Raw genomic sequence first — 11,511 nt, 5'->3', positions numbered from 1 at the left:
GCTAGGGTTAACCCCAACCCTAATCTTCATCTTATCCCCATCCATAAAACCTAACTCAATCCCTATCCCTAATCCTAACCCTAACCCTAACCCTAACCCTAAACCTATCCCTAACCCTCTCCTTTCCCTATCCCTAACCCTAACCCTATGCATATACCTATCATATCCCTAACCCTAACCCTATCCCTATCCATAAATGTATCTCAATCCCTATCCCCATGCCTAAACCTAACTCCAACCCTAAACCTATCCATATCCGTATAATATTCCTAACCTAAACCCTAACCCTAACAGTGTCCCTATCTCTATCCCCATTCTTAACCATAACCCTAAACCTAAGCTTCACCATATCTGTTAACATATCCCTGGTCCCTAACCCTAACCCCAACCATATCCCTATCCATAACCCTATCCCTATCTCTAACTCTGACCCTTACCATAAACCTATACCTAGCCTAACCACAACCCAATCCCTACCCTTCATCTGAAACCTCACACTAAAGCTCTCCCTATCCATAACCCTATGTCTATCCATAACCCTATGTCTATCTATATCCCTATCCCTAATCCCTAACTCTAACCCTACCATATCCCTATCATATCCCTAACCCTAACACTTACCCTAACCCTGTCCCTATCCACAAACCTATCTCAATCCCTACCCCTATCCCTGTCCCTAAACCTAACCCTATCCATATCCCTATCATACCCCTAACCCTAATCCTAACCCTTAAACAACCCTAGCCCTATCCCTAACCCTAAACCTAATGCTATCACACTTCATAAACCTATCTGTCCCTTTCCCTATCCCTAATCCTAAATCTAACCCTTACTCTAACCCTAAATCTATCCAGATTCCTATCATAACCCTGAAACTAATGCTATCCCTTTCCCAAACCCTTCCCAGATCCATAACCTATCTCTATCCATAAGCCTATACCTCATCCTAGCACTAACACTAACCCTAACCCTAAGCCTATCCCTACCCCGATCCCTATCCCTACCTCTGTCTAGAAACCTATCCCTAAACCTAATCCTATCCCTAAACCTAACCCTATTCAAATCCCTATCTCTATCGCTAACCCTAACCCTAACCTTAACCCAATCCATAATCCCATACATAACCAGAACCCAAACCCAAACCCTATCAATATCCCTGCCATTTCCCTAATCCTAACCCTAACCCTAACAATAAACCTGAAACAAATCCTGACCATAAACCTATTTCTAATCCTACCCCAAACCTGAACCCTAACGCTATCCTTACCCATGAATCTATTCCTATCCCTAACCCTAAACCGATGAGTATCCATGTCCCTCTCATGGCCCTAGACCTAACCCTAACCCTAGCCCTAGCCCTAGCCACAGCCCCACCCCTAGCCCTAGTCCCAGCCCTAGTCCTAGCACTAGCTCTAGACCTAGGACGACACATGAGAAGAGGCACTCAGAGGGTTCAGCCCGGGCAGCCTGTGGGTTGGGGGCAGAGATCTGGTGTGACACCCTGGAGTGGGGTGTGGGTGTTCCCTTTCCCAGGAGGCCCGTTATGGGCATATGAAGCTGGGCTGGGGAAAGGTCCATTTTCCCTAACCCTAAGCCTAAGCCTAACCCGATCCATATATCTATCACAGCCCTAAACCTAACCTTAAGCCTAAACCTATCAGTATCCATAACCATAACCATAATCCATAAAAGGGGAACCTGGGTATGATCTGGCCAAATCACCCGGGCTTGCTAGCCTGCGGGGGTTCACCTACATCCCTTTTTCATGGGCATAGCAACTATTAATGTTTTACAATTTTCTGCTCTTGCACCTCCATCCACACCTGAATAATAATGTATTTCCCACTGAATAACTTATTGGGAGCACAAAGCAACCCTGTTACAGACAGGGAGGATTGGAGGAGGCAGCTCATGTTTACAGAGCTGGTAAGTGCAGAGCTCATATTCTGACACCTCTCATTTGATGGACTTTCTCCCCTTCACCAATGCCCTCTTCTCTTAGGTATTTCCATTTTAACTTAGACATCAATTCCTAAAACAGAATTCTCAAGTCTGCCCTCACTAGGCCAAGATCCCCCATCATAGAGTTTCCTAACAGTGTCTATCCTTGAAGCAGCTATTCCACTCTATACACAATGTTGAAGACATGTGGAGAACATGTCCCCTAAATTTACATCACTGGCAGGTGGCACACAGTCAACACAGAATGCTGTTTAAGGAAATGAAGATGGCCTGGCTTTGGTCTGCAGAAAAGCCTTGCGAAAACAAAAGACAGAATTTATGGGAGTGAAAGCTGCAGAGAAATCTGTACACAGTCTTATCGAGCTTCCCTTGTATGTGATGGATTGCTTTTCTCTTGCTTTCAGAATTCTCTGTCTTTGACATTGGACAATCTGACCAGTAACTGTCTTGGAGTATGTCTATTGGGGTCTGTTCTGTTTGGGGTGAGCTGTACTTCTTGAATCTCTAATTTTCTGTCTTTCATAACAGTTGGGAAATTTTCAATGATTATTTCCTCTATTATTCTTTCTGCCCTCTCCCCCTCTCTTCTCCCTCTGGGACACCCATAACACAGATGTTTGTGCATTTGAACATCTCTAATTAGTGCTTCCTTCAGTTGATTGAATTGATTTAGCAATAGTTGCTTCAATTCCTGTATCTCAGTTGAACTATTAGTTTGTTCCTTTGGCTGCCCCATATTTTCATGATTCCTAGTATGGCTCATTATCTTAGGCTGTCTAGGCAACTGACTGTCTTGATTAGTTTATTCTGGAGCTTGTTTTCACTCTTTTACCTAGGATTTTCTTGTTGGTTGGCTTTTTTTTCTAACCTTTGGTGTTTAGTTCAGCTTATTCTAGACGTTTAATTTAGATTCTGTTTAGTTGATCAGTTCTACAACTCTTGTTCTTCTGTTTCTTGCCCTGCCTCTATGTAGCATTTTTGTGAGGTGATCTCCTCAGATATGGTCAGCCCCAGTCAGGGTTTCCTAATCCAGAGAGGGCCAGGTCTCGGGAGGAGGGTGTGGACTTTTCTTGAAAATGAGACCCTCCTGTGTGGCCTTTAGACTCTGTGCTTCTCCTATGCTGTCCAGCATGTGGCACCTGCCAGCCCGCAGTACCTCCACCAGCGTAAGGATGCGGGAGCCTTACAAGCCAGATCCCTTCCCCATCCCATAGGCTTTCCAGAAGGAAGCCTCTCCAAAATTGTCTTCTCACATGCTATGTCTAGGCCTAGGGCTATGTCTGGGGCTTGGTCTAGGGCTGTGGCTAGGGCAATGTAAGGAGTAGATATAGGTTAAGGATTGGGATAGGGCTAGGGTTAGGGTTAGGGAAAATGGACCTTTCCCTAGCCCAGCTTCATATGCCTCCTGGGAAAGGGAAAACCCACACCCCACTCCAGGGTGTCAAACCGGATCTCTGCCCCCAACCCACACGCTGCCCAGACTGAAGCCTCTAAGAGTGCGTCTTCTCGTGTGTCGTCCCAGGTCTAGAGCTAGTGCTAGGACTAGGGCTAGGACTAGGGCTAGGGGTGGGGCTACGGCTGAGGCTAGGGCTAGGGTCTGGGTAGGTCTAGGGCTACGAGAAGGACATGGATACTCATAGGGTTAGGGATAGGAACAGATTCATGGATAAGGGTTAGGATTAGGGATAGGCCTAGAACAAGAGATAGGGTTATGTATAGGGATGAGGTTTTGCTTAGGGTTAGGGTTAGGGTTAGACTTAGGGTTAGGGATAGAGATAGGGTTACCAATACTGTGCAGCTTAGGTTTAGGTTTAGGGTTATGGTTAGAGGTTAGGGTTAGGGTGTATTTTAGGTATATGATAGGTTACAGATAAGGTTAGGTTTAGGGTTACGGATAGGAATAAAGTTAGGATTGGGGTTTGGTTTAGGGTTAAGGTTAGAGACAGAGATACAGATAATGGTACTGTTAGGGAAACAGTTTAGGTTAGTGCTAGGGTTAACCCCAACCCTAATCTTCATCTTATCCCCATCCATAAAACCTAACTCAATCCCTATCCCTAATCCTAACCCTAACCCTATCCATATCCCTACAATATCCCTAACCCTGATCCTAACCCTCACGCTAACCCTAAACCTATCCCTAACCCTCTCCTTTCCCTTTCCCTATCCCTAACCCTACGCATATACCTATCATATCCCTAACCCTAACCCTATCCCTATCCATAAATGTATCTCAATCCCTATCCCCATGCCTAAACCTAACTCCAACCCTAAACCTATCCATATCCTTATAATATTCCTAACCTAAACCCTAACCCCAACAGTGTCCCTATCTCTATCCCCATTCTTAACCATAACCCTAAACCTAAGTTTCACCCTATCTGTTAACATATCCCTATCCCTAACCCTAACCCCAACCATATCCCTATCCATAACCCTATCCCTATCTCTAACTCTGACCCTTACCATAAACCTATACCTAGCCTAACCACAACCCAATCCCTACCCTTAATTGAAACCTCACACTAAAGCTCTCCCTATCCATAACCCTATGTCTATCCATAACCCTATGTCTATCTATATCCCTATCCCTAATCCCTAACCCTAACCCTACCATATCCCTATCATATCCCTAACCCTAACACTTACCCTAACCCTGTCCCTATCCACAAACCTATCTCAATCCCTACCCCCATCCCTGTCCCTGTCCCTAAACCTAACCCTATCCATATCCCTATCATACCCCTAACCCTAATCCTAACCCTTAAACAACCCTAGCCCTATCCCTAACCCTAAACCTAATGCTATCACACTTCATAAACCTATCTGTCCCTTTCCCTATCCCTAATCCTAAATCTAACCCTTACTCTAACCCTAAATCTATCCAGATCCCTATCATAACCCTGAAACTAATGCTATCCCTATCCCAAACCCTTCCCAGATCCATAACCTATCTCTATCCATAAGCCTATACCTCATCCTAGCACTAACACTAACCCTAACCCTAAGCCTATCCCTACCCCGATCCCTATCCCTAACTCTGTCTAGAAACCTATCCCTAAACCTAATCCTATCCCTAAACCTAACCCTATTCAAATCCCTATCTCTATCGCTAACCCTAACCCTAACCCTAACCTTAACCCAATCCATAATCCCATACATACCCAGAACCCAAACCCAAACCCTATCAATATCCCTGCCATTTCCCTAATCCTAACCCTAACCCTAACAATAAACCTGAAACAAATCCTGACCCTAAACCTATCTCTAACCCTACCCCAAACCTGAACCCTAACGCTATCCTTATCCATGAATCTATTCCTATCCCTAACCCTAAACCGATGAATATCCATGTCCCTCTCATAGCCCTAGACCTAACCCTAACCCTAGCCCTAGCCCTAGCCGTAGCCCCACCCCTAGCCCTAGTCCCAGCCCTAGTCCTAGCACTAGCTCTAGACCTTGGACGACACACGAGAAGAGGCACTCAGAGGGTTCAGCCCGGGCAGCCTGTGGGTTGGGGGCAGAGATCTGGTTTGACACCCTGGAGTGGGGTGTGGGTGTTCCCTTTCCCAGGAGGCCCGTTATGGGCATATGAAGCTGGGCTGGGGAAAGGTCCATTTTCCCTAACCCTAAGCCTAAGCCTAACCCGATCCATATATCTATCACAGCCCTAAACCTAACCTTAAGCCTAAACCTATCAGTATCCATAACCATAACCATAATCCATAAAAGGGGAACCTGGGTAAGATCTGGCCAAATCACCCGGGCTTGCTAGCCTGCGGGGGTTCACCTACATCCCTTTTTCATGGGCATAGCAACTACTAATGTTTTACAATTTTCTGCTCTTGCACCTCCATCCACACCTGAATAATAATGTATTTCCCACTGAATAACTTATTGGGAGCACAAAGCAACCCTGTTACAGACAGGGAGGATTGGAGGAGGCAGCTCATGTTTCCAGAGCTGGTAAGTGCAGAGCTTATATTCTGACACCTCTCATTTGATGGACTTTCTCCCCTTCACCAATGCCCTCTTCTCTTAGGTATTTCCATTTTAACTTAGACATCAATTCCTAAAACAGAATTCTCAAGTCTGCCCTCACTAGGCCAAGATCCCCCATCATAGAGTTTCCTAACAGTGTCTATCCTTGAAGCAGCTATTCCACTCTATACAGAATGTTGAAGACATGTGGAGAACATGTCCCCTAAATTTACATCACTGGCAGGTGGCACACAGTCAACACAGAATGCTGTTTAAGGAAATGAAGATGGCCTGGCCTTGGTCTGCAGAAAAACCTTGCCACTCCTCCTGACCACCTGGTCCAAGAGGCCTTCCAGAAAAGAAACAGAGTCCAAATGTAGCACCTGGAGATGCTGCAGACAGAAGAACTTGGAGGTGAACTGGCCAACATACTGCTCGTCCTTTGCTGGAGAAACATCAGAAGAAACGTGAATGTGGGAGAGGAGGAGCCTGTGCAGGCTGACCATCTGGCCCACGTGAGGAGCAAACCATCCCAGGGTCATCAACTCTAGCTGCACCATCTTCAAGATTTTCCTAATATTTTGGATTGGTATGCCAAAAATCTTGAGTTTCTTACATCACAGTTGTAGTAAATCTTTCCTCTGCTTGACCACCTTAATGAGGTAGATGAGGAATTAATCAGGGATGCCCTCCCTGAGGCAAAGGTCAAGAAGCACCTCCAGCAGAGCTGAGGGCTGCTTCTCCTTCCCCTCCTGGAACCCTCCAGTGTTTACCTCTTACTTGCCCCTGGCTCCATCAATGAGAATGCACAGGTTGCAGATCCAGACCGAACATTCCAGAAGTCCAGAAGTCCTGATGAGCACACTTCCCTAAATCCAGCACATATAGTTTCCATCTCCTGTGAGACAAACAGGGGATTGGCTAAGACACTTCAAGATCAACACAGAAGAAGACTAATAGGGTCAGGACATAGGCTAAGACAGCCAGACAGCAGCTCTTCCTCTTCCTGCTTCTCTCTGGGATTCTTCCACATCCCCACTTTGAAAACCTTTAAGTACCCCTGGGAGAAGGAGAGTGCATGTTCCTTCTGTGACTCCTGCATTTTAATTTGCTTTCATTTCCAGAAGCCCTTTCCCTAAGTGAGCCTGAGATGGCTCCAGGCCTCCCCAAACTTCCTCATGGTACCCTCAGAGTCTCTGGCCCAGCCTTTGGCCCTCCCTGATTCTCCCTGACCCCACCTGTTTTTGCTCTGACTCCCCTGGCCCTACTAGGTGACCTAGATCACTCTCATCTTGGGTGAACCTTCTGGGCATCAATCCCATCAAGCACAGTATGTCAGGTCTCCTGGTGAAGCCACCGTCGCTTCACTGTCCCCTCACTAGGGCCCCCAGTGGCAGGCAGATGAAGGGCCAGGCCTGTACCACGGCCTTCAGTACCTCACAGTGTCTCCCGGTGAAGGCTGCCCTGAACAGTCACAGGAAGAGCTCCGTAGGCAGCTCCTCCAGTGCTGTGATGGCCAAGGCCTTATCCCTCAGCAGGCTCTGACTGGCTGGTTCCAGAAGCCCGGGTGAGGCCTGGCTGCTCATCCTGATGAATCTGCTTTGAAAGGAATTCTAGGGAAACATCCATGGAACAAGGTGTCCTTCACAGGCCAAACACAAACAACCCATCTTCCCCTCCATTCACAGAGGAACCAACTCCGGGCTGAAGTTACGGCTCTGGCAATGGGGGCAGGGAGTGGTGTCCTCAGTTTAACCCGCTGACATTCTGCACTCCAAAAAGTAAAGTGTCTCACTAAGCACCAAGGAGACAGGAAGACTACCACTGGCCCCATCCCACTATCCCAGTCATAAGTGAGTCCAGATTAGTCTCCATCTGGACCCACCCTTTAGAGGAAAAGTTTCTGATAATCACTCAAGGGGCTAAAACAATGGGAATGGGATGGAAGGATCATTTGGATCAGCATAGCCTACACTCTGTATGTTCCAACAAATAACCAGGCTGGGAAGGATTAAGGGAGAGCCAGAAAATGGATGCCATTATTTTTCATTTAAAAAATCGGAAAGAGGAATCAGAAGTGGTGTAACAATTACATAGCACCTGATTATCAGAGATGATGACACTAGGTTTTAGATGTACATTTCAATGCCTATTTAATTAACATATATTAGGATCACCATTTTGGAATGGAGTTAAGGAGAATAAATATTTCACATCCAGAATAAAGGCATCACTCTTGAAAATATCCTGTGGAAAATTTCTTAAGCTTTTTAAAGGAGGCCAAACTAATAAAATCACAAAGTCATAAATGACAAGAAATATAATTTCTGGGCGCAAAACTGAATATTGAAAATGTCAGTAAATAAAATCCCAAACAGTAAGCTGTTATACATTTCATAATCTCTTCTTGGTTAATAAGTAAGTTTTTAAACATTCATAAGGTGACATAAGTCCAAACACAAATCAAAATATTTTGGGATGAAGTAAAAACAAAACTGCATTTATAAGCCAAAGCACAGCCTGAACTCTGTTCACCTGCAAAGAAGAGAAAGGAAAACCGGGCAATCGCGGCCTGCACCCCTGTGGAGACTCCGGCTGAGGGTGGCAAGATGGTGGTGTCCTCAGCCTGAGGTTCTGACTCACCAGCTCGAGGCACCTGGCAGAGCTGTCTGCTCTGACCTCACAGAGGACCACAGCGATGATGACAGCACACAGGACCCAGGTCCCTCCTCTGCTCCTGGAAGCTTTCACAGTCCTCTCTGTTCACACCTCCCTCTTCAGGCTCCTAGCTTCCAACTGAAAAGCAATATTGTTACATTCCTGAATCTCCAACCTGATTGCTGGGGTCTTTGGCTTATCCAGATTAACTAATATGATTCAGTGGCAGACTGAATCACTCATTAAGCTAGGGTGAAAGTCGGGGTCTCATTGATTTACTCAGCAAAAAGGATACCCCCAAATCTGGAAGACTAATTGTTGGGGACTATTTGGGTCTGTCAAAATGGCCAAAACGCACCAGAGTGAAAACAGCTTCAAGGAAACAGTGTGTCACCCTCAAAGAAACCAGAATTAAAACAAACAAACAAACAAACAAAAACCTCCATTTTATATCAAAGCAAAATGTGAAAAATAGGGAAAACCATGTGTGCGTGTGTGTGTGCACACGCGCGTGCGCATGGAGGGGTATATGAAAACTCTACTTACTGAATAATTTTCTGTAAACTTACAACTGCTCGAAAAAGTAAAGTCCATCAAGAACCGTAATGAAAATATCTCTGTGTATCAAATTATCACTTCTACTTTATGTTGCCATCATGTGCTCATTCAGGGAGGAACAGAGTTCATATACAGAAAAATGAAAAAAATCATAAAACTAGCATTTGTTTAGTATACTGCCATTTAAAACACTGAAAATTAAGGTGTTTTATTTCTTTGTCAAAAACGTCATGGAGAGTAATGCTTGCTGCTGTGTATTTGATGTTTAACTTTTGTTATGGAGCACGCATCTTTCCCTTGCTTGGATGAACTGTCATGCTCCTTTCCAAATTTGCATCAGCTTCCAACATTTTAGCCGTTGCCCTTTTAATGTTGTGCAGTATTTCTGAGAGTGCTTTTAATGTGATGCTTTGGCAGCATCACTTCATCTGGGACATCTTCATCCTTTTCTTCACAACCACTTTCCTCATTTGTGCTTCTGTGTGAGATGGGGAATGTGAGCCTGAGACGGAAGGGGCAGGACCCTGTACTATGAAGATGGGGTAAAAAAAGTTCCTCTATGTGGTAGAACCTAAAAACAACCAAAGCATCTCAGCTTCGTCCCCCAAGCTGTGGGAAGCGGGCAGTGGGCTTAGACAGACCTTTCTCTTCCAGCTACAGTAACTGAGGCTCTGCATGAGGAGTCAGTGCACACTGAGACGCTGGGGGAGGGCGTGATGGGAACAGGGCTCCCGGGACTGGTCCGGGGCCCAGGGCTCCCTCCCAGCCTTGCACTCATGCCAGCCTGTTGCAGCTGTGCCTTGTGAAGTGCCAGAAGGGGGACATCCCACTCTCTATCTCTGTACGGCACTGTGGACAAGGTCAACAATGAGAACGGAGCTGGCAAGTGGGTGGTGTTGCCCCACAGTTGGGGGCTCACAGAGGTCTGGCTCAGCAGAGGGGACTGCAGGAGGACAGGGGGAGTAAATACTTAAAGGGGAATCAGGACAGGCTGGTGCTCCCTGATACAAGGCCCCTCAGCTCAGGAGCTGTCCTCCCAGTAAGTGAGGCTCGGAGGAAACACCTCCCCACCTCCACCTCCTTGCTAGAAGTAAGCAAGGATCTTACCCTGAGCAGATCTCATCAGCAGGACCTGGAAGTACTCAGAACAGATGGGGCTGGAAGCTACTCCCACATGTGAGACAGCGAGAGGAGAAGAGAGCCCAGTGTGTCCCTCCTCTTTGTCCTTCACTCTGAGCTCTGGGTCCTCACTGGCTGAAACAGGGGACAATGTGAGTGACACACCCTACGCCCATCACAGGTGACTGGCTACTGTCCTTTGTTCTCTCATCAGGACGCACCTCCGTCCCTCCAGGAACAAGGCCTTTGGTGAATTTGCACCCTGGTCCTCCTCCCCCATTCTGCCCCCCACCTTCCAGCACGGCAAGACAGCCCGACTGCGAGGGCCAGGCAGTGACCCCGTTAGCTAATGCGATCAATCAATCCACACACACGGGGCACTTCAACCACCCGTAACTGCGGCTCGTCTCACCAAGCGGAAGCCCGGGACCCACCCGAGGGGAGCACATGATCCGATTCTGCCCTCACAGGACCCTGCACCGTGATATCCCCATTTTATAAACGGTGAACAGAGGCCCAGGAGAGTCACCCGGGTGCAGCCGAAAGTCACTCCGCGCGAGAATGGAGGAACTGGGGTCTGAACTTACGGAGCTCTCGTCCCATCACCCCTCACCAGGGCGATCCCGTTGCTCAGGAGCTGAAGGGAAAGAATGAGGCGCCAACTCAGCGAGTCCCCGGAGTTCGAGAGGGAAACACCGTTATCACCGTCGGCGTCGGTCCCACCGCAGCTGGTTTCTCCTTTCCGAGGGCGAATCTCACAAGAGCTTGGGGATCTGGGACGGGGTCGCCCCGGGAACCGAGAGGGGGTTTGGTGACGTGGCTGGGGGGGGGGAGGGGAGGGGGAGGGGGGAGGGGAGGGGAGGGGGAGGGGAGGGGAGGGAGCGGCGAGGGCGACGGGGAGGGGCATGGGGAGTGGGGGGAGGGAGAGGGACGGGTGAGGGGAGGGCGAAGGAGGGAGGGGAGGGGACGAGGGAGGGCGGAGGCGGCGGGGAGGTGAGGGGAGTCGGGAGGGAGGGGAGGAGGGGAATGGGGAGACGGGGCGGGGAGGGAGGGGATTCCTTCTTCGGGGGGAGGGAGGGGCCGGAGGAGGAGAGGCGGAGGGGAGGGGAGGGAGCGGCGGGGCGGGGATGGGGGAGGGGAGGGAGGGAAGGGGAGGGGAGGGAGTGGGAGGGTGAGGGTGAGGGGCCGGACGAGGCGAGGGGAGGGGGGGGAGGGGCGTGGGCGGGAGGGTGA

The 11,511-nt window shown here is 48.2% G+C and overlaps 1 pseudogene; it reads right to left on the bottom strand.

The window, feature by feature from the left end:
- Nucleotides 1-5,536: 5,536 nt before the first annotated feature.
- Nucleotides 5,537-10,496, bottom strand: LOC119512165 (annotated as a pseudogene).
- Between the last annotated feature and the right edge of the window lie 1,015 nt (nt 10,497-11,511).

The sequence above is a fragment of the Choloepus didactylus genome, chromosome 17, assembly GCF_015220235.1.
Source record: "Choloepus didactylus isolate mChoDid1 chromosome 17, mChoDid1.pri, whole genome shotgun sequence".
Lineage (NCBI taxonomy): Eukaryota > Metazoa > Chordata > Mammalia > Pilosa > Megalonychidae > Choloepus > Choloepus didactylus.
This window is presented reverse-complemented; position numbering and strand designations above follow the sequence as displayed.